Source organism: Stylophora pistillata, chromosome 4 (genome assembly GCF_964205215.1).
Source record: "Stylophora pistillata chromosome 4, jaStyPist1.2, whole genome shotgun sequence".
Lineage (NCBI taxonomy): Eukaryota > Metazoa > Cnidaria > Anthozoa > Scleractinia > Pocilloporidae > Stylophora > Stylophora pistillata.
In genome coordinates this window covers 41,614,303-41,639,372 of record NC_142522.1, presented here as the reverse complement: position 1 = coordinate 41,639,372, position 25,070 = coordinate 41,614,303, and the positions used below count along the sequence as shown (strand labels likewise).

Here is a 25,070-nt window from a genome sequence, read left to right as displayed (position 1 = left end):
GGGGCTTAACTAAAAGGTAGGCAGGAATTCTCAATATTCATAACAAGAAAATCCCCTGACTTTCAAGTAGAAAATATCTATTTTTCACTTAGAGGCAGTAATGAAAACTTGAGAAAACCGCTGCGTTATCACTGGCCGACGCTAACCTCACATATGTGCAGAGAAGGCAATAAGAACCGAGTCAATGTATTGTATTACGGCTAGACAAGAGACGATACAATCCTTCCCTAGGAGAGACTATATCATAAGGTTGAAATTTAAAAAAGATCTCTGGCTAAAATGATTAAAAAACTACGAGCTTTCGACTTCCCAAACCGCAGTCTTCAACGGGTAAAATGAATGATAAGAAAGCGATGAGAAAATTTAAATAAAGACATGAACTGCGAGATAATGAGAATGTAAATGATTATGAATATTTGTTAAATAATAAAATCTTTTCTATGGTTTTCGGTTGGAAATCAGCACTTCCTCTAACGAAAGGCTAACGGTTGAAACTTCAGCTTTAGAAGCTCTTAACGGTGGCAATTTCACATTATCAATGCAGTTGAAAAAAGCGAACTATGCTATAACACCCCCCATCGATGCAGCACCACAGCATCTTTAGAAACATGGCTGAAACCATTTTATTCATGGTTAAATTACAAGCTACGTACTAAGTAGGCACTATCATATACATGACCCGTCAGGCCCCGCATGCCCTATCCCATTGAAAACCAGAGTGAAAGCTGATGTAAGGCCGGACGGGTTGACGTGAGCCGGTCCAGGAGAAGCCGTCTACTCCTCTGCACTTTTACGTCGAAATTACACAATCTTTTTGTGTGGTTTTCCCGCGCGAGCAAGTCAATCCCGTCCTATATGATTAAAACAAACCTTTCGAATGTTTCACATTTCGAATATGAAGGCAGAGTCGGAGGGTTTTTTACTGTGTATCGATAAAATTCCCCTGTCCCCACACCTGCCACCCGATTACCTTTGACACATTCTATGATCCACTTTCATTGGCAATTTACTGGCGGTCAATTTTATATTGTTGTTACGATTCTTATAGACAGAACACTTAGCTTGAATTTTAAAATAGTTTGGAGTTACTTAAATAATCATTGACAAATCTATTGATGCATTTTTTTATTCTTGCAAACTAGGGAGAATTTTTTTTTCTCATTGCGTTTCCACAATAAAGACCAAGCTTTGTTGTTTTACCTCGAGGCAGAAGTAGGGTAAAAAACCGATTTTTCATAAAAGAATGAGTCATCCAAGTACTGGAGTAAATGCGGAATGGCAGATACTACTCAGTGTTGTTACTTTTTTTTCCATTTTTCATCTTGAAAAGTGCACCTGGCACTATCGATAAAACTTGCTCATACTCACCTATAAAATCATAGCAAATAAATTTCAAAGAAAATACATGTATCCCAACACAGGTATCCTTGAAAATTTTTGGAAGGTGTTTTACATACAACCAGTCTTTTAAAAGCTTCCCTCGACAACTGCTTAAGAATCTGAAAATTGAGTAGGTTGAACTATTGATTTCTGTATCAATCTGATGGAGTTATCAATAAAGCCTTTGATAGCACCATAAATTTCATCCATGTCATTGTTTTGTTCCTTACCGTTCCCAGCAATACAAACTATCATTACCAAAGATTTAAACTTCATGATGTTTTACTGTGCTTCTACAATTGGCATGATCTCATTCAAAGACTCTATGAGTCACTCATGTTACCAAGTACTTTATGCTAAACAGTGCGCCATCCAGTATATTCCTATCTTAGCAAAACTAGACCGATCCGAGATATTTATTAAAGCACATAGATTTCCATCCAACACTCCCCGTATCCATTTTGTGTTGACTACTTCGCGAGTTTCTTTGAATAAAAAATGATATACATACAGGCATAGTTTATGAAATTCAACTAACAACTCACCGCATAAAGGACGTCCATCAAGGTGACGATTTCAGACCACTTTTTTGCTTTTTACCTTTCGGTGACGAATAATGGCCACTTCGATGATAGACTATTAGCAAAAATATTATTCGATGGCTGTATTCTTAAATGGGTGTAGATTCGAAGACAGAAGCGGGATCTTTACTCGAATTTTAGCGCACTTTAAAGGCATTTTGGCGGGCTCCGTGCTCGACTTTATCAATAATCCACCTAATCATCCATTAAATTTCTCCTTTACAGGCCTCTGTTTCTCTCTTAATGGTTTCCTCTTACGTCGTCAATGGATTTATTTCGCTGCTTTGTACGAGAAGAGCTTTGTGTGTGTCAAACTCGAAACGAAGACCTAAGAATGATCAAATTTGCAAAACACACAGCACACAGCCGTGCAAGAAAAATAACTCTCCCTGTGATTTCTTCCGGCTTTAAAATTCCTAGAAGATTTCCGAAACCTTAGTACATATTTTAGAAGTATCACTTGCTCAAAAAAATCGAGGGCAAAATTTTCTTTTCACATTTTGCGAGGATCCTTCCGTGTTGGCGTAGAAACTTAACAAAGACCATCGAAATAAACAGAAACAAATGAGTAATAATATTCATCATCGTGTTTATAAGTTAAAATTGAGACGGCCTACAGCTTGTGACTGCGATATTCCAAACATTTTCTGAGGCTCCTGAGGAGCGCTCTCCTAGGACTTGGCTCTTTTTCTCAACGCCTCTGTTGTCATAGTATATTAGTACTGTTAATAGCAAGTTTAATGTATAATGAAGATAATCATTTTTTAAGGTTCTTCGCTTATTATTACCTTTTCCGTTCAAACGGCGCTTATAAAACCACGCAGGGTCTGAGCATATATTACAGATGTTAAGAACTGCTACAGTCATTTCCGTGAAAACGAATGTTAATTTCTATCCTACATTGATCCTCAGAGGCTACAAGGTTGATGAACGAAACACATACGAGAAAAAAAAAAAAAAAAAAAAAAACTTTTATTGATAGGTCTATGTATCACGGCATCAATTGACATATTTAGGCTGACTAAGAACAGGGGATAGTAAGACCAACAGTCATACCATCATTTTATCATTTTACTTGATATGATAATATCGTCCTAAGTTAGATGCCATTAGTCCGTTTCAAACAAGGGATAAAATATTTTTCGGGTAGTTCCCATTTTTGTTCTATTTTCTTCCTCGTGGTAAAGTTAGTTTTTTCACTCTCTAAAAAAGAAATTAGAAGCCCAAACTATGCCTTGTTAACGTGTCTCAACTTAAAAAAAATCGTAACGAATTGAATAAAACTGGTAATCATTTATCAGTTAAAACGAAATGATCTTTATTCAAATCAATTACACATCTCGACATCTTATCTGTATCTATCGCACGTAGAAATCGTCAGGGTGTAAGGCGCTTATACGATTCATTCCTCGAAGGGTGTATCAATTTAAAAACATATTAACTATTGTGTATACTTTGTAATTATTAAAACTGGGTTTTTAATTACAGGCGTCTATCAATAGTAATCTTTTCCATTGTGCGGCATCGATAAGTCGAAAATGTTCATGTATAGCGAAGCAGAGATACACAACTTGGATGGAGAGCACTGTAGACGTGCCTATTTATTTAAAAATAAACTTTCATTCAGGCTGCCCTTAAATTTCAACCGTTTGTAATCTTCTTATTGCAAAAATAATTGGTTGCAAAATGACTTGAAAAATGCATGAACCTCTTCTACGTGCCTTTCTCCTTCTGCTGGTCTCACTCAACCCTAACACAGATTTTCACTATTTTCACGGCTCTCACTACCACGCACGGCTCAGCAATGTTACCAAGCATCCATTTATCGACGATAAAACAAACCTAATAACAGATTCAGTCTGCTTAATCCGCTTCAATATATTTGGATTGCATTATTATCACCTCCGCCATCTTGTTCATCGACCAAGGAGGAATGCATACCTGGCTACAAGAACTGTCTATTATTCTGTCACCGCAGCTACGTTTCAACTAAATAGACTGGCCCTATGCGGATATATTAATCGTAATCCTGGACCTTGCTTAAATAGCAATTACAGGCAGGATGCGAGTACTTCATGGTCTCGATCAATTCTTCTATCAAGAAATATCAACAATCTTGCAAATGTAACATCCAACCCAGTTTATTCTCCGAAAACCTTATCACGACTGCCGCTTTCGTTGTGCCTGATCAATGTTCGTTCCATTTCAGTGGTTACGACTAAACAAAGCGATAATAATTCCTCATCTTCATCATTCGAAATCTCTGAGCTTTTAGTGATGTCTGGCTCATTCGTTGTGAGACTAGTGATTGTTTACCGACCGCCCTCCACCAATTCATTTCTCAGCGACTCCACGTCATATTTAGAATCGATTATTTTATCTATGCAACCAATTCTGATCGTCGGCGATTTTAATCTTTACTTCGATTTAGACGGCGATGCAGACGCTGGCGATTTTCAGGACACTTTGGAATCCATGGGCTTAGAACAGCATGTAACTGGACCTACTCACAACCTTGGTCATACCTTGGATCTGACAATCACTCGTCGATCAGACTCGATCATAAAGAAAAAACCCCACGATCGGTCAATTTTTCTCTGATCACGCAGCTATTCTTTGTGATCTCAATTCCATAAATCCTGAAGCAAGTGTTAAAACTGTCACCTACAGGAATTTCAAGTCAGTTAATGATCTTGCTAATTCAGCACTGTGGACTGATAACATTGTCAATTTGAGCCTGGGTGATCTTGTTAGCTGCTATAATGCAACCCTTTCATCGCTCATCGAATCTCGCTCTCCTTTGAAGAGTAAAACTGTGGTCAATAGGCCGCTATCAGAGAAAGGAAAAAAGCGGAGGGTAAATGGAGATCTACAAAGGCTCCAATGCATTCTTCGCGAAAACCGATCAAATTTAAGGTAAATTTTTGAAAAAGTGAGGCGTTCTTAACTGATCCAACTAACATAGCTAGAAAGTAGATGCCATAGAAAAGGTCACTACAGAAAAAAAACTTTGCGGCCCGACCTTTACGAAAACTTTGTAACTCCACGAACTTACCTAATTTTCGGCAATCTCCAAGTTTGGCCGCCATTTTTGAGGGACTTATCAACATGAAGCGTTGCAGACACAAGTCGAGCAGGTAGATCTAAAACCGTCAGAAATACATGCGAAGGCAATTCAAGTAAACTTTACTTTCTATTCAAGAAGCAAAATGTGAAATTATTGGTAATACTTACCATTCCTACATTACCATGCAACCATTTCTTCCAACAATTCAAACACAACTAGTGTTCAAATTCCCCTCGTCAGCCCACCATAAGAAATAACCTCTATCACCCAAGCTTGGACTCAAATGTGAAGTACGAATCAAATAACACAACTGCTTCTTCTTCGAGGCAATATCATGCTGGTATTTTGATTTTCTGGTCGACAAGAACGGTGTTCAGTAAGGGATCGCCATGTTTACCTCATACACGGACCGCTGACCAGCCGCCGAGTGAAAACAGAACGCTGTGGGGTGGGGTGGGTGGGGACTTATCGTCATAAGATATTAAAATACATGCTTAAAAAATTTTGGGACTCCCAGTCTAAACCGTGAAGGCATGCTTAGTGGTACGGACTACTTTTATTTTGTTCTCATAACTTTTTCCTTTAAATCAGAACTAGTATTAATTAATAGAGTTATCGATGTATTTTTAACCGGGGTACCCATATTACCTTTTGCTTGTCTTCTGTGGTATAAAATAAGGTGTCTATCTTACGGGAACCTTTTATTTATGCCCCATTGCACGGAATGAACACTGTTCTTAGAATGATTTTTTCTAAGTCATTTCTGCTGTTCCCAAGAGTGCATGCAAAGTCATTGCTTTATATACAAAGCTGACTTTAAAATATGATTTTCCGCAACAGTAAGCAATGTCATTTACGTATGGCGTTAATAAAACTAGCAATGTACAATTTTTAGTGTTTCCCACTTATAAGCTCGACATAAAATTGTTAAGTGAACCATTTTAGTCTCAGCTCATACCTTTAATCGATCTGACCTTTTACCACCAAACCCTATTCTTTTTGAAATGTTCAGCAAGCAACCGTGAGCGATAATCCTACTCTTGTACGTTGGATCAGCCATGATCTAATCGGCCCAAAATAACGAATACAACGTCTTCAGGCACCAGAAGAACTTCGGCCTTCTTCAGGCACCTGAGGAAGGTTGGTTTGGCCAGCCGAAATATAGTGCTCCGTGTTAAAACTTATCTACGTTGTATCGGTCTTGCCTCTATATTCCTATTGCGCTTTCATTTTCAAATCTATTGTCCATTTTTTTTTTCATACGACAACGACAAAGAGTTTTGTAAGTAAACCAAATGTTTGGTGTACCACGCTTGTGTATACAAAAACATCGAAAAGGCCGGCTAGTAAGCTCCTCCCATCGGCCTGCTCCTAATTTTTGGTTGCTTTCGCCCAATGCCTTTGCACGACTCCCTGTTGGCTAAAAAGAAATTTGAAAGACAACTATGCAGAACACCATTTCTTTTTCATTTCAGTTACCCTCTACAATTCTTTATAAGTATGTTTCGTGTTGAGATTTGGAGCAAACTTTCTCCGTTAACCTCTGACCTGGGGTCCACGAGGGATCACGAAGTTTTTGAGGTGTTTCCTGAATGTCATCAAAACAACCACTGGGCAAATACATGGGAAGCAAGTGTTTTCTGTTAAAAACAATACAGGTGTGGTTGGACAACAACTGTGTTTAAGGAGGCTCGGAAAGGTTTTCCGTTGCCGTGGTGTTTGTGAAACGATGACAGGATACAAGAAAAGAGCTTAATCGTGCGGGCAAACTATACACATCTTTGCAACTATATTGTTGGGCAAGACGTAAAGTCCACAAACAGACACTAAAATTTTCAGTTATTGTAAATTATCTGAAAAACTAAGTCGGTTACCTACCATTTTAGTTTCTTTGTAGGAGAGCTCCCGAATTTCTTTAACTTCTCAGAAAGTATGAAACAAATTTATCTAGCATATTTTAAGACTTCTTTCTGTAGTTATTATTGTTGCCAACGCGATAAGAGTTCGGAAAGTCCAAAGGAACTCGCTCTAACTCTGTATACTCGATACGATTTCACTGATTTCCGCGCCAAGGGAGCAATTCATGAGTGGTCTGTGGTTACGCTCGCTAGGCAAAGAATGGGTTTGTGACTTTCTCACTCAATTGAAGAGACTCGCGTCACTCCTATGAAATAGTTAAACAGAATACAGACTGCGAGCAGTTTCTTATTTTTCTTAAATATAGTGAGGTCACGCGTATCCTGTGAGCATGGAGAAGCCGCGAGATTGGTGACTCGTGTGTCGCGTCTTTGCCGCTCCACGCTCTCGGAGTTGAGCAAAGACAAGAAACTTTACCACTGATGCGATACAAGAGGTTCAATGGTTATCTCGATTATCTGAACACATTTATTTACATTGGTAAAGATTTGTTTATAAATATATGAACTGCTGCCGATCCTTTTTGGAACGAAATGTGTTTAAAGAGAAGAAGAATACCCGGAGCAAAACAAAAGTTGTCTAGATCTGCAACACAAAGCATGCTTTTGCACAAATACTGAGAATCGCAATGCATATTATGATGCTTTAATGAATATATTCGAATGTTCCCAAAAATCTTCTGATAATCTGCCCGCACCCACCCTACACCCTCCCCCTCACCACTGAGCCGTACTGTTTTCACTTAGCGGCTGGTCAGCGGTTCGTTTATTAGGTAAACATGGCAATCGCTTCGTGATCGCCGTTCTTGTCGATCAGAAAGTAATAAAACCAGGCTGATATTGCCTCGAAGATGAAGCAGTTGTGTTGTGTGATTCGTACTTCACATTCGAGTCGAAGCGTGGGTGACACAGGTTATTTCTTACGGTGGAATCGACGAGGGGAATTCGAACGCTAGTTGCAGTGTTTGAATTGTTGGAAGAAATGGTCGCTTGGAAATGTAGCAATGGAAAGTTTAACAAACAATTGCAAATTTTACCGCTTGAATTGAAAGAAAATTTCATTTGAATTGCTTCCGTATGTATTTCAGACTGTTTTAGATCTACCTGCTCGGTTTATATCTGTTACGCTTCATGTTGACAAGTCCTTCAAAATGGCGGCCAAACTCGGAGATTGCCAAAAATCAGGTAAGTTCGTGGAGTTATAAAGTTTTCCCAAAGGTCGTGCCGCAAAGTTTTATTCGGTAGTTACCTTTTCTATGGCGTGTTCTTCCTAGCTATGTTAATTGGATCAGTTAAGAATGCCTCACTTTTTCAAAAAATTTACCTTAAATTTTATTGGTTTTCGCGTGTGTGACTTAAGCGAACCGATAAGGTGTCATTCAAGTGTTCCTGTTTGTTTGATTGAAATGTGATGTTCAGGAAAGTCGCCTCGATGGATAAGATAGAGTGAATATACACGGCTCTGGTATTTGTTTTTTGCTGAGTTCCGTAGTTTTTTATTTTAATTGTCCTCCAAAGTTGTCTCAAATTAAAGTCTTGAAAAGTGTCACGACAGGCCTTCGCTCGAATGAAATTTCATTTCCGTAAAACTTTGAAAAATAAAGAGATCCGATCAAACGGATTGTGGTTTTATTATAGGCACATGAATGTCTTACAACACACAAGAAATGAGGGAGAACATGTGTCTCAAGCAAATCGATCGGACCGCTTTTACAGAGACACTCTCTTAAATATCCATTTTTCCCCAATAAAATTGCGTCGGTTTGATTGCTTTCAGTTTTTGGCCTCTTTTATGGTTCTTTGTCTTTTCGTAATCAAAGCGTATCGCCCGAGTATCATTTCAGTCAGAACACAAAGACTCAAAACCAAACATCGGAGGAAATGGGCTCACCCCGGAGAAAGAAATTTGAAGTGGGCTGAGCCCAAAAATGAAAATTCTTTCTCTGGGCTTCTTGATCACGACTGTTATGGACATTTCATTCTTTTATCAATCTTTTAAATGTTTTATCATGTGATATAACTGTGGCCATTAAGTTTAACCATTTGATCTCAAATTGGCATGTGTTTTGAAATGGGTTTTTTACTAAAATTTAGATCGTTTGTGTTAAATAGGTACAGTCATTACTACAAAGATCTGAATTGTAGTAACTAGATATACTGTATTTTAGTGCATCAAATCAGCATGAAATTGTTGCAGCTATAATAATTTACTAAAGTTATTGTATTTTCTATAGAACTGGAATGGGATGAGAAGTATGTTGAAAGCCTTAGCACTGCAAACGATCTTATGTAAGTTACAAGGAATTTTCATGTTGATAATGATGATAATGATTGTTGTTATTTTTGTCACTAATAATTATTACATTTTCCAATATTGCTTCAATTATTAACTTTAATAAATATAGAGTTAGTCATTCTCCCTAACTTCCCTTATTTAATACAAAACATAGTACATTTTAGCAGTCAAATATGGCACATTTATACCAGAGCCCACAAATGAAATTCAAATCATTCAAGTTACGCATTGGGTAATCAAGAATAATCTATACAGTACTAAACTCAAACAAATGACTGAAGTCGAATGGTGCATGGCATGTTTGAGTTTCCATGGGAGGCTTAACTATCAGTAACAATTATCTCCTATTCAGAGAAGTGATCACTGCAATAAAATTATGTTGTAGCTCATTAGTGTTGTGTTACAAGTACTTATGCTACAGTATAAACAATGATAAAACTTGACATTATTATTTCTAGGCTTAACTTGCAGTCCAATTCTGAGACTACTGCTCAGGAAGTTGAATCAATAAAAAAACACTTACAGAGGTTTGCACTGTAAATCTCACAAAAAATCTGTAAAACTCATTCATCCAGTAAACCTTTATGTAACAAAAAATGTTTATAGGTAGGAACTAGGTGTGAATCAAAATCAAAACAGTAAAATGCAAAAACATTTGACACTGATGTATAAACAAATTATAATTTTAAAAAAATCATTAAATTCTTCAACTGCATACTCGTGTATGGTATTTAATCTTTTTAAGGTTCTTTTAAGGAATCAAATTTTGTGTCAAGGAAAAGTATCTTAAAAAGTAATTGCATGCTTCAGTATTTTCAACTCAGTGCCAGTTGTGATGTTTCTTTCTGATGTCCTTGTTTGTAATATATTATTTAGGCTTGAGAAGTTGCAAGCATCTATTGAGAGGCAACAAGGAATTCAAAGGAAGTGGGCTGTGGCAAGTTCTTTGTACAAAGAAGTTCTTGCTTGCCTCAAGCTTAAATAAGGGTGTCAGTTACTCAAAAAACTACACCACCTAGCAGCGGAATGGATTTTTGTTCTGGAAATGAGGAAAAAGTATGCTGGTAAATATAGGCTCTTGATATGACAGGATAATGGTGATAAACACTCTGAAGACCAGCTTTATATGTGTGTCTTAGACAGGTGCACAGAATGATTAGAACAGAAGCTCAGGAAGTGTCTGGCTTATCTGTGTGGGAGCTTGGATAGGTTCCAGTGTAATCAGAATATTTATTTAATTCACATTTATTTACCTTATTTTGTAATTTGTCTTTGCAGATGGACAAGCTATTGCTAAAAAGCTGATCAAGGAACTTACCAAGATAACAGCCATTGTCAAACTCCTCATACCCGAACTGAAAGCTTTGAGAACTGCCTAATTTGGTGATCTGTCAGGTGATGAAGTTTTTGTCATAGTGAAAGATACGCAATCAACCATTTACAGTTGAGTCAACGTGGATCCTCAAAGTAACACCCTAGCCCATTCTACAAAAATACAAATCATAAATGTGTTTTTGTTGGATGAAAAGGGCCAACGAAGAAATCATTCTTGGAAAATCAACACTGTCTTTACTTGAAGATGAAGCTGCAAATGATAATGATGATGTTCATGATGTCAGTATTGGTAGGGAGGAAACTGAAGATGATGAGAACGAACACACAGACAGTCTAGATCAATGATGGTGCATTTTCATTTTAAAAATTGTTGTTATGATAATAATAAGCCATTTGGTGACGATACATAGTCGATACCTCATAAAAGAGAACATTTCATAACTATAATTACTAACTCACATGAATATTATAACAACATGACTTAAGTGAAACATTTGGGCCAATGCACTTGCAGCTTCGATAAAATAAAACCTCTTGTTCAGAGAACCTAGATTTTTTTTTTTTAAGTCAGCTTGAACAGGTTCCTATATAAATGGTGCTTGACTGAAAATCAGGCTCGCTAGGCTCTTAAATAGGTTTCTTAATTTTCGCTAATAAAAAGTGTACTTGTATAAATGGTTTGTTTTTCTGCTTTTTATAAACCTTTTTCTATCTCTTTCCTAATGTTCGCAAGGGCGGATACAGGGAGGTGGAAAGGGGTCACTTGTCCCTCCCTCTTCCACATGAATTACAATAGGAATAACAATGCCTATCCCAAAAGAATGAGTGCTTTTGGTCTCTATTAAAGAAAAGTCCCCCTATTTTTGATCTTTTTTTTCTGCATCGGCTACTGGTTCTACTCCAAAAGAACCTGTCCGGATTAGCACACAGCTTTATATCCCTGTAGGATCGATGTTGGAGCATCGGTTTTCAGCGAGCACAAAAAAACCCAAAACTTCTCATCCTCTCCTCCACTCAGCACAGGAAAGATGACACCACCATCATGCTCTGTGTCATGTTGAACATTGTACCAAAGCTCCTTCGATGCATCTGCATCAAAATATGTGATGCCGTATGACTGTAGGATCCACATTTCACGATTACTGAATGTGAGATCTACAACCTCGGTTTCTTCTTCTTTTATGATACCATCACCACTAAGTGCATGCCTTGACACTCTGTCTCTAGCAATGTGGGCTAACAGGGATGCCAGTATTTGTTGAGTTGCTTCTGTCGGGATGGGCTCTTAATTAATTGGAGTCTCAACAGCATCATGACTATTTCCTTGCAATGGGGCTCCATACATGAAAGGCTTCCGAAAAGGCAAATCTTCAGGAAGTCCCTCAACCTCAAAACCACCCTTCAGGTATGGCACTCTTGAAGGTTTTCCAACCATTTGACCTAAAGATAATGAGAAAACTAAGTCAGCATATAATAATTATGTGTGCATATGGTGTTATTTTTGATGATTAAAATACATTCTTCATGATCTTTTAATGGTAGCTAACATACTTCATACTCATGATTCATACACTTACAAACTCTCAAGATAATTTTAACCTAAAAACAAGCTTCTGTATATAATAATTCTGTTTCTTTTTTGAATAGTCTATCAAAGAAAATATATGGGTAAGCAAATAAAAAGTTGAAGTTGAAAAACGAATTGATTACTACCAGTACTTGTGAACCTGTTCTTTTTTGCAATTTTAGCACTAAGATTTCGGAGAATGTAATAGTTTTCCAGGGCTGTTGAGACTTCCCAAAACTCGCCTATTTTGACGTAAATATCGTCTGGTGTATCCTTTATTTTAGAGTATTTTTGTGATATATTTAGCATAGCCCCATAGATATCCCTGATAACAATAATTTAAGGGCTTTCAATTGGCTGTGCCAGTAAAAGCAACTATAGAATGATTAAGAAACCTGTATCACTGAGAACAGAAAGTTTTATATAAAGTTGGAGGAGCTCCGATGATTATTCATTATGGCTTACCCTTATAGGAAATAGCAATATGACATCATTGACATTTTTGAGTAATTATGATGTTAGTGATAATGTAAAAGCTAATATAAACATTCTCAAACCATAACAACATTGAGTATATAGGTGGTATTTAATGATGTTGGTCCCAAGACCCTAACAGCAATATATTTTATAACATCTGCGAATAATAATGTAGCCTTTATAATAATCAACTTTTGGGCTATACACCATGTGGACTTGGGTTCGGGTGTTCAGCCAGAACCCCAAAATGGTCAACCTGAAATTCTCAAATTCATATATCGTATTTATGACAAATAAAAAGAGTTATTGCTAAATAACTGCCAGAATAGAAATATTTTTATAATTTAACAATTGTAGGGTGGAGGCCACATATTATTTTTTTGGTAAAGGCTGAGATTTAAAAGTGCTTAATTAGTATATAAAGCTATACTCTGAATGTGACAGAAAAAAATTGGAAATGGATTTGAATAGTCAATACCCTGTTATTTGACATAGAGCTTGAAACCATTACAACTTTTTGGATTCCAGCACGCACCTTTTAATTAATAATTATTAGTTAATTATATGGGAGTGTGTACTCTCATATATTTTCTACGATATCCAATATATGGGATTACACACTTCCAGAGATTTAAGTAACAATTATTAGTGAAGAGGTGTGTGCTGGAATCCAAAAAGTTGTAATCACAAAAACGTGCATGGAATCATTCAAATGCATGCATACAATAATCATTGCAATCTTACTGTATTTTGGTTGAATAATGCTGTTATGTCATCATATGTAACATCTTTGTTGTCTGCACCTGTAAATAAACATAATTTAGATGTTACTAACTACTCCGAGGGGGTATTCCAACTGGTTTAGGGAAATATGGGTGTTCCACAGGATCCCTATACTATTAATTACCCTTGTGAGAAAGAAAAATATTTTTTGATAATAACCTATAAGATCAGAAAGAGTTTAATTCTTAGGTGGTGGTCACTGTCATTGAGGATAGTTGGTTATTTAGTATTATAATGGTATATGTATACCCTGAATTACTTGATAGGAACTGTAGACAAAGTTGGAAATGGAGTTCAAAATGATACACTATTTTTGACACAAAGCTTAAGCTTGAAAAACTCTACCCTGTTCAGCAGATCATTCCCATATTCCGGAAGCCAGTATATGAGACAACCCTCGGCATCTTACACTTTACTCGTGAAACTTTATTACATGTGACTTACATGGAGGTGTTAGATTTTGTAGAAATACACTGCGAAAAAAATAGTGAAAAGCTTACCACCAAAATGGCTTTTGAATTTAAACATCAACTCGGGATTCCTTGACAAAAAGTCTTGGCCTGCAGGAGATCCAAAACCAAACAACTGTCCATCAGGATCTTTTTGTAGTACCGCAGTGCAACAGCTATATCCATCAAGAATGTTTATCTATAAGAGACAGTTCAACAGTTTTTAAATGAACAGGCCAATATATTTTCAGCATTATGAAATGATGGAGTTAACAAGAAGCTTATTTAAGCTGACAGGAAAGAATTTAACAAGTCAATGATTAAGGATTTAATTCTGCGACTATTTTATTCTTTTCTTCTTCTTTCTTCCTCTTCTCCAACTTTTTATACTTCAATCTTTGTTTTTTACCATATTCAAATGTTTTTTTTTCTCTTTGTTCGTTTTTTATGCAAAATTTATATGCTCAATTACTTACAGGATCTATTAAGGTGGAGATTTGAAGATTTGACTTTTCACATTTCCCCCGACCCGTGTTGTTGAAGTATTTTGAGAACTGATTGAAATAAATCAACGGAATCAATGTGGAATATAATGTTTTGATTCTCGTCAAACACCGAGGAATTGAAAATAAAATAATATGACTCACCAGCTTAATTATTTGATCTCTTATCTTTTTGACGGTCCTTTCAATATCTTCGGGATTCAATTCGCCCGCTATATTCTGCGAACTCTTATATAATTTTTTTCTTCATCAGTGCGTTTCGCCCACTCTTTGGCAGCAAACGAGTTTCTTTCTACCATAGAGAGGTTTCGACACTGATCTAGAATTTAAATACAAAGTGCCCATGAGCGTTTAGTTTAATTACTCTCTTGTTTAGCTCTAGACTATTATCCAATTACTAAAGAACGACAAACAACCCTACTCGATCAAGCATAGCTTGGATTAAGTTCACTTTGAAAAGAAACATCAAGTTCAAAACGGGTGTTTAACTTCTGTGTTGTTTGTTCGTAATATTAGATGTAGCATAGAAGAATATTTCATAAACTTTTACCTTTGTTGAACAGCTCCTTACAAAAGTTATTGTATGACGTAGGAGCTCGTATGTAGGGGATGCTTTATACGCTTTTTGCTGACGGTGCGGTATCTTGATCACTTAAAGTCGAACTTGCCACTGCATTTCTCTTCTTTCGTTCGCTTCAATTCTAAATATTCAATAACAAATAAAGAACTAATAGTAAATCGAATCGGTTTTTATTGAATTTAAAAGTGTATAACTAATTTATTTAATAGTAAAAGCGCTTGGAAGATTTCACTACGGTGCGTGACATTCGCGGCAACCACCAGTAAAAGGGTCCGAAACACACGCCTTACCAGCGAGATGACAGAAAAGGATCCGAGCAACATTCCATATTTACGCTACTATCTAATATAAATATATGGAATCTATAAAAGCACTTTAACCAATGGAAGTCTTACCTTTACAGTTTCGTTAGCCCCTTTAGCTTCTGCACTAGCCTGTTCAATTAGATCGTTGTGGGCTTGACCCTGTCCAGTCATGCCTTGGTCAAAATACCGAGACAAAATGGATCTTTGAACATCAGTTAACAGATTATTTTTCCTTGATGAAGCCATGATGAAACGATTGGCACAATACTTAAGTCAAGATTGACTATGATCTAGATTAGCTATGGTCACGATCAAACGCTGGATAAAGGATATGTGATCTCTTGAGGACGATCAGCTCTTGTTGACATGGTAACAGAACGAAAATGAAATCTGGGAATATTTCACAACGAGAACGCTAAGAATGTATTCTGAAGTGGGCTGAGCCAAGCAAGGGAAACTTCTTTCTCCGGGGTGAGCCCACTTCCTCCGAGTGAAGAATGCTTAAGGAAATTTAAATGCAAACACACTAAACAGTTTTTGAAAATAAGTTTCGAAACTCCATTGTTATTTATATGCCAGGAATGATCCAGACGACAAAATTCCCGCACCCTGCTTTATCAACAGAAAAATGCTGTTAATAGTTTCAAAGTCAACCGTCACACGGCCAAAGCTGACACCCATCAACCATGCCCATTTGCAAACACCAGCAAACATGACCTCGCAGATTACTCAAAAATTCTTTATAAAAAGCTTAATGGGGTTAAACGTGTTATATCTGTAACGAAAAAATTAAAAATGCACCAAATACATGCAGCTGGGGAATCTGCTTTCGATCTGTTTCTTCACGAATGATGGCTCCTAAATTTAATGACAGTGACAGGAAATGTTTTGTCTTCTCATTCTTTAAGTCAAAGGATGTACGGCGCGGCCAGACTCTCAGGGTATTATCAAGGGTGTTATAGAGAACGTTTAACTCTTGAAAGAAGTGATTGTTAAATCACATAATTGCGAACACGAATTATGTGAGTTTTCATGATAAAGAACGTTTATTTACCGTACCTATAATCGTGGAACTTAATTTCGCGAGAAAGATGCATTCGAAAATTTGATTGTAGTTTTTCAGCTTCCTATCAGAAATACAAACTAGCACGCTTAACAATCGGTCTGGTTAATTGGATCCTTAAAAAAAAAAAACGAAAAAAACAAGAAAAAAGGAAAGAAAGAAAGAATGATAGGGGGAGAGGGTGGAGAGATGGGAGAGATAAATATACTCCAAAGTCTTTTGGGGAAACCGGAACAAAATTTGAAAATTGCAAAAAATAAAGAGTATTCAGGGTTCAAAAATTCGGGATATGATTTAATTGAATACAAACCCTATTGTCCGTAATCAAGTTGTCAGTAAGCTAATCTAAGTGCTTGATTGAAATCTAAAAGGTGTCTTGTATCCTCTAACAAATCATCAGTTCTTGCTATTCATCCTGATACATCCAGATACACAGAACAGATTTCTTTGCCTGTCTTCGCTTTATAGCCTTGTTTTAATTTTATCATAGGCTTATTCAGATTAAATTCATGAATTTACCCTTATAGAATAAGACTGAATCAGAAATGGAACAATCTCCAATAAGCAAATGAAAACTTGGAGAAAATCCAAGTTATTATTAGGTTTTTCTTTCTAAGACAATTTTTACTAACGCTACTGGTTACGAGTGTTTTTCAAAACAAATACAGCCACGAACCTAAGAGTGTCTTGCGGTAAGGGAAGGCTTCCTCGAGTGTACGAAATTGAAAATGTCCGCGTCCTAATTAACGGAGACAGCCTCACGTGACAAGGTATTGCAGTTAGGATGTATGACCTCTGGCAAACGCTTTAAGGCAGAAAAACATGGTACCCTCCTTGTGAAAAATTTCGAAAATAATATTGGCTGTGATCTGAAATATTTAAAAATAAAGTAAGAGTATGAATGAGTTTTTCAAATTTATACACCCAGACAATCTAGTCATATTTTAATTTTCCGATCATTTTTCGTTTTTTGACTAAAAAAGAGATATAGTTTTAACGCGTGATTTAGACCAATATTAGTGCAGGACGAGTGAGTTTTACAGAAAGACAAGTTAAGGCGAGATTTGAAGTTCTCTTCTTGTGACTTGTGAAAAGCTGTTTAAAGAACACGTGACGCGCGGCTCTTTCTTAAATTCGTGCGTGAATCGGGATCAGGAGCTTCTTCTTCTACCACCTTGCTACTTGTAACTACTTGGCATTTCAGAAAAAAAAAGTCATGCATTTTCGCTTAGTTGCAATACTTTTCAATAAGTGTCTCATTCAAGAATTACCCAAATCAATATAGTAATGATGGCTTTAATGGTGTGCTCGCTTTTACGGCTAACGGTTACAAATTTTGGCCTATTCACGGATAACTTGAACAGCTTTCCAATGTTGTCACCAAACTTATTTAGGGTTAATTTCTTGGACAGCTAATGGTTAAAATTCTTCAATGTTTTACGCCTAACCCCTAATTAGTTTAGCCGTTTTACGACTAGGTAACCCCGGCCACGCTTCACCCTAAAAACCACTCAGTTAAGTCCATTATTCTCAAAAACTTTAAATTACTTCAAAAGGATCCAGACACTGGTACTATCTTTTCGCAACCTCCACTCATTTCATTTAAACGCGACAAAAACTTAAGCAATTTTTTGGTCGGAAGTTCATTCCAAACTAATGATCAACCCGGAACCTTCAAATGCGCTCGCGCATGATACAAAACTTGTCCTTTCATTCACAACGCTGAGAAAATATCGGGACCCAAACGATCCATTAAGATCTCTGATCACCGTCTTCTCGTGCGCCTCCGCCAACGTAATCTATTGCATAACTTGCAGTTATTGCAAAAAGATATACAGTAAAAACCCGCATACAAACACATGTGGATTAAGAACACCCAGGCTGAAATTTGGTAAAAAAGGCGCATATATATGAAAACACATTCAGCCTGAGAATTGAAAATTGATCTTATATATAAAATTTATTTCCTTTTCAGTTTAATAGAACAAACAGTGTCTGTAGCTTTACTGTGGTACTGCACTAAGATCTCTGTATAAATGCTAGTAATTTCACTTGCTGTGTATAGCAAATGTACAACGAATTGTACAAAATTATGTGTTTCATCATAGTTAGTAAATCCCTTACATTTGTTTAGAAGTAAACAATTAGGAACACTTGAGAACACTTTCAGGCTGATCTCACCTGAAATACCCGATATATAAGAACCAAATCAGCATGAGCCCCGAAAATGGTTGTTCTTGACTGCGGGTTTTTACTGTACTTCGGCGAAACAGGAAGACGACTGGGTGACCGTTTCCGAGAATACCTTCGCGACGTAGAAAGGAACGGCAAGGACGCGTCAAAACCAGTTGCTAGACACTTTAATTTACCTAATCATTCTAAGCAACATATGGCAATCTGCGGTCTTTCCTTACATTCAGGCAGCACGGAAAGCCGCAAAACTCTCGAGCAAAAGTTTATCTTTCAAATTGGCACTCTTGATCCCACAGGCATCGACGAACGCTTTTCATTCCACTAATTTATTCGTGTTTTTCTCGTTGCCATGTTCCCACCAATAGCGTAGCTCCGCTTTCTACATATAAACCCAAGCACATAAGTCATCTTCTAATTATACGCCGTAACCGTGAGAGGTGAAATCCTCGTCATGGTCTCCTATCCCACAATAACGCTAAACTATGAACTATCGAGTAATGGCAGCCACGCATGGAGTTGCTTCGTACGCTCTGCCATTTTCTGGTCAAGAATATGAGCAACTTCCTACATTCCTAAATTCAAGGTTTCTAAAATTGCGGGTATCAAGACACGAGGAACAATCGTACGCAGTAGAGCGCGTTGGTATGAGCATGGTGAGAGAAATAGTAAATATTTCTATAACTTAGCTAAAAGGAACCAAGAAAAGGAGCATATAACGTCCTTAGTTAACAACGTTGGTGACAAAATCACAAACCCGAAGGACATCCTGGAGGAAGAAGAACGTTTCTTTAAGGAGGTTTATATATCAAGAAATATGGACCCCAACTGTCCAACTTTCAATGAGTTCTTTGAAACAGAAAATGCATTATCAGAAGAAATCGTGAAAACGTGCGAAGGTGTAATGTCTATCAATGAGTGTGAAATTGCGTTAAAAACTATGGAAAACAACAAAACTCCCGGCACGGATGGGCTAACGCCTGAATTCTACCGCTACTTTTGGAACTTGCTTCATTTATGGTAAACAGCTTTAATTACGCTTTTCGAAACGGTACTCTCTCCATCTCTCAGCGCCAAGGAATTATTTCCTTAATCCCGAAGAAGAAAAAGAATACCGAATATTTAAAAAATTGGAGACCTGTATCTTTATTGAATGTTGACTATAAAATCGCAACGAAGACCATCGCTCTGCGTTTGGAGAAGATCTTGCCGAATTTAATTCATCCTTGCCAATCTGGGTACGTTAAAGGAAGGTTCATTGGGGAAAGTATCAGGTTAATAGCAGATACAATGCATTTCACAAAAGAGAAGAATATTCCAGGGGTAGCCGTATATTTTAGATTTCGAGAAAGCGTTTGATTCGATTGAGTGGAATTTTATTCATAAATGCCTCGAAACGTTTAATTTCGGTCTTGATCTCCGACAGTGGATAAAAGTGTTCTATACAGATATCTCTAGTTGTGTTTTGAATAACGGGTACGCCTCAAAACATTTTCATCTAGAACGCGGAGTGCGTCAAGGTTGCCCACTTTCCGGCACATTATTCATTATTGCTATTGAGCTACTCGCGCAAAGTATTAGATGCTCAAAAGAAATAAAAGGTATCACAATAGATGAACATAAAGAGGTCAAACTTTCGCAATATGCAGACGACACAACTGTACTTCTGTCTGATGTTCAATCAGTGTCAAAGTTATTTGATTTATTATCACTTTTCGAAAGGTGCTCTGGTCTAAAACTAAATCAAACAAAATCTGAAATGCTATGGCTTGGCTCTGTAAGCAACAGAAAAGATTCTATACTTGATCTTCAAATGAGCGGTGAGCCAGTTTACGCGCTTGGAGTGCATTTTACATATGACCTAGAAATGTCTGAAAAGAAAAATTTTTTGGACAAATTAGACTCTGAGATAGAATAAATATATGAAAATCATATATTTTGAACTGCGGTATTTGATACGTATGAGGCACGATCCTCGCAGTAGATAGCGCTATTTAAGCAATAGCGAAAATTTAGACCTGAAAAAAATCAGGCCTGTACGGGACTCGAACCACTGACCTCTGCGATACTAGTGCAGCGCTCTACCAATTGAGCTAACAAGCCACCTGAGAGCAGGCCGTTAAGTTGATCAACTTAACGGCCTAATCTCAGTTGGCTTGTTAGCTCAATTGGTAGAGCGCTGCACTAGTATCGCAGAGGTCAGTGGTTCGAGTCCCGTACAGGCCTGATTTTTTTCAAGTCTAAATTTTCGCTATTGCTTAAATAGCGCTATCTACTGCGAGGATCGTGCCTCATACGTAAATTAGACTCTTTAAAGAAAACATTGAACATGTGGTCCCAAAGAGACCTCTCCATCGTTGGTAGGATAAATATAATTAAAACATTGGCACTTTCAAAACTTGTCTTTATCTGCAGCGTCATGTGTACCCCTAAAGACTTCAGTAAAGAAGTAAACAGGATCGTGTTCGACTTTATTTGGAATCACAAACCCGCCAAAATAAAAAAGACTACCCTTTTCAAACAAAAAACAGCTGGTGGCTTGGACATGAGGGATTTTTCTCTCTTTGATAAAGCACTAAAGTTAAACTGGGTAAAACGGTTATGCTCTAACTCGGATGCTCCATGGCAGTACATACCAAAATCCCTCCTAGCTGAAGTTGGCCGTACAGAACTGTTTAAATGTAACTATGATTATAATCTCCTTGACCTAGACAACCATCTTCCTCCTTTCTACAGAGAAATCATTTTTTACTGGCAGGACATTGCAACGACCACACCTAAAAATAAAACTGAGGTTCTCTCACAGCCAATCTGGAATAATCGATTTTTAACTGTGAATAAGAAAACGGTATTCTTTCCTCATTGGCATCAAGCTGGAATAAAACAAATCTCGGACCTTTTTGACTCCCGTGAGGGTCAATTCCTTTCATTTAATTCTTTTCGCAATAAATTCAATGTAAAATGTAACTTTTTGCAATATTATAGCATTCTTTCTTCTATTCCACAAAATTGGAAAAAGCTATTGCAAGAAAATTCCCAAGACCCAGTTACGCCTCCTACCTCAACCTGTCCACTCTCATGTAAAGCAATATACAGTATCCTGCTTAACCTCGAAGATCTACCGCCACCAACTTCTGAGAAAAAACTTTTAATGTCTGGCATCGAGAAAAGTGACTTGAACAAAATCTACCTCCTACCATTCAAAGCCACGAGAGAAATTAAATTGACAATGTTTCAATACAAAATTATTCACCGAATTTTACCAACGAATAGCTTGTTACATAAAATGAAAAAAGTTGCATCGCCCTCCTGTCCCTTTTGTCCATCTGAGCACCAGACCGTCTGGCATTTGTTTATAAACTGTAAGCAAGCAAGTTCTTTTTGGAATAGATTCCAGGAGTGGTACTCAACCTCTAGTAATATGAAACTGTCACTGTCAGAACTGGAGATTATGTTCGGAATTATTCGCTGTCACACCTACTGTTTAGCCCTCAACCATCTCATTATTCTAGGCAAATATTTTTTATATGTTAACGCTTTAAATACCATAAATTGCCGTTTCGATGATTTCGTCTCACTTGTGCGCGACAAAATTTATCTAGAAAAATATATTGCTGTCACTTGTAATAACGAGAAGGAGTTCAGGAACAAATGGAAATTTTTTCTGTCGTTATAAAATTGTGTTGTCTTTTTTTATTTAACAGTTTATTAATTTCTGGAAAATCAATTCCCTTGTAGTTTAAATAGCAAACACAATTCTCAGTAGTTACTCGACAATTAATATGCAAGCAATAATGTGGTAAATAGATCAACTGTAATTAAATTTGACTAGTGTAACTGTATTGTTATAAATGTATTGTAAGTAGTGTAAGTTAATGTAGTTTAAACATGGTGTAAAAAGTAATTATAGTGTAAGTACATGTGTAAGTGTAATAAACAATGCTGTATTAAAAAAAAAAAAAAAACTTCCTACATCAAACAGTAATTTTGCGGTTCTTGTGAGTAAACTCGGCTATCTACGAAAAAAATAGCAATTTAAATGGTTTGGAAACTTTGAAGAACTTATTTGTTTAATCAAGGTTCTTCTTGAAATCAACGATATCGGCGAATTCTCAGAAGACCAAACCCACAAGACGCTCACTTTTAGAGTTGGTGACATAGTTATAAAATAGTATTCGACCACTCACACGATACAAACCCAAGGCTCTGATTCTGCATCATTGCGAGCAAAGCTGAAGAAAGCTTATTCGTCGAAAGATGAACTACTCGCCCTACAAGCTAACAACCCGAACGACTCGAACGTGCCTTCGGTTGAACTCGCTAATTCAGAGAAGCCTGCTGCAGCGGCCGTTTTTGACATCTCTGCAAATGGATCAAGTCCTCTGGCTTCCTGTGGATGCTGTTCTACGGTAAATTTACTGTTACTGCCTTCAAAAAATCCCTGCTGACATAGCAATTGCTTTTTGTTATAATTTTAACGATCTTCTTATTTTAGGATTTATTAGCTCTTATTTTATGACAAGTTGTAGTATTAGTTTTTAGTTTTAGCATTGCTGTTGGTATATAGTATTGGAATATTAGTATTAGTATAAGTTATATAATTGTATTAATCAGTAGAAATTGTGCTGTTTTTAGACTGCTTATGAATGATTATTTGTATATTTAAGTTACACACGGCTCAATGGAAGAGCATATTTTACATGAAATTGGTGCCGTGTATAAATAAAGCTGAATGTATGTATAGTATGTACACAGCCCACAACTCCTCCATTCGCTCTGACGAAGGGCTAACGCTCGAAACGTCCGCCTTTTAACTCCTTACGGTGGCCAGTTTACAATATCAACTTAGTTGATACAACCAAATTCTCCGTAAGAAACATGTCTCATTTTTTTTTAATTTTCGAATGTGATCCCCATAAGAAGTCACATAACGTCGACAACCTTACTATACGCAAGTTTTGAAGGAAGAGTGTCTCAGGGTTCTGATCATTTTTCCCCAACCATCACTTACATCGTTTTTCTGAGCCGCGGTGCTAATGGGTCAAAACAAGGTAGAAAATTATTTTTTTCAATGCTAAGCTGTGCTCAAAGACAGAAAGAAAACGTTCGAACATTGTTAGCTGAGCTATAAGCTCCAATTTAAAAATGGTGCAATATTAGACGTGGAATGAGGTCAAGATGATAGCGAGTATGGCTCCGACTACTGGTGGCGAAGACATATGCTCGTATCTCCACCTTGACGGGATCGCGGTGCGCTTTAGCTTAGACACTGCAAATATGATCAGTGCTGCTCTTCTTGAGCCAATGCAGGATTACAGCCCGCTTGCGTGTCTTCCTCCATTTTCCAGCAACTCTGAAGTCTTAACGATCAGCCCATCAAAGGTCTTTAAGCTTCTTTGAGAGCTGAATCCGATAAATGCCGGAGGCTCTGATGGCATTAGCAACTGGCTCCTTCGGGAATATGCTGACTTTCTAACTTGCCCGGTTTGCGAGATTCTAAACTCATTATTCGCCGAGCAGAAGCTTAGTCGGTCGTTGAAGGATGCAATGGTTGGGTTGCGCATTCAGAGCGGGGTTGCTCGTTGGGTCTGTGACTTCCTTATGGACAGGCAGCAGCGAGTAAAGCTTTCAAGTGACTCTTTCTCGGAATGGGGAGCCGTTCCATCTGGAGCGCCTCAAGGCACCAAACTTGGACCCTGGCTCTTGACCCAAATGATCAATGATCTTCACACACCCGGCTTCGAGGCTTGGAAATATGTGGATGATACAACACTAGCTGAGGTGGTCCCAAGGAGAGGAAACTACGTGCAATGCAAGTCGCTGTTACAGCTGTGGAAAAATCGTCTATCACAAACAAATTTTAGCTGAACCCAGATAATGGTAATGAAATAAAAGAACACAACACCAGTTTGATGTGATTACTGTCAACTCTAAGGAAGTTGAACGTGTAAACAGTGTTAAAACGCTAGGCGTAACAATAGCCAGCACCCTACGATTGAATTGTCATATTTCTGAGGTACTAACAAAGGCCAAAAAGCGGATATTCTTTCTCATATTGCTTAAGCGCGCAAAAGTTCCGGCTCGTAATATCATCAGTTTCTAGCATACTTGTATTAGACCTCTACTCGAATATTGTGCTCTTCTTTACCATCATGTACTTCCTGATTATTTAAGCAACGACATAGAACGTGTCCTAAAACGCGCCTTTTCTGTAATTTCACCTGACCCATCATATCTCGACAACCTTTCATTGTTTAATTTTACCTCACTGAAGAATAGACGTATCGGGCAAAGTGATAAATGTTTCGAGGCTGATAGTTTCTAAAGAAACGGTTTGGGGCTGCGTCGGTGGGGGTAACGAAATAATTTGAATATATCAACAAAGTTGTAATGGTAAATTGGCCACCGTTACGATTCTAAAATCTGACGTTGCTTTTCATTCCACTAATTTATTTGTGTTTTTCTCGTTGCCATGTTCCCACCAATCTAGTAGCTCCTTTTTCTGCCTTTAAAAGCACACACAACCCACAATTCCTCTATTCACTCCGACGAAGGGTTAACGCTCGAAACGTCAGCTT

The 25,070-nt window shown here is 37.4% G+C and overlaps 1 protein-coding gene and 1 long non-coding RNA gene across 5 annotated transcripts in view; one reads left to right on the top strand and one right to left on the bottom strand.

Moving 5' to 3' along the window:
* LOC148733788 (uncharacterized) overlaps positions 1-25,070 on the bottom strand; it is a 270,303-nt gene that overhangs the window by 128,005 nt on the left and 117,228 nt on the right. The window lies entirely within an intron of this gene.
* Positions 7,651-11,435, top strand: LOC148733793 (uncharacterized). The gene is made up of 4 exons (XR_015999676.1): positions 7,651-8,129; positions 9,179-9,233; positions 10,117-10,304; positions 10,519-11,435. It is a non-coding gene; the product is annotated as an uncharacterized LOC148733793 (long non-coding RNA).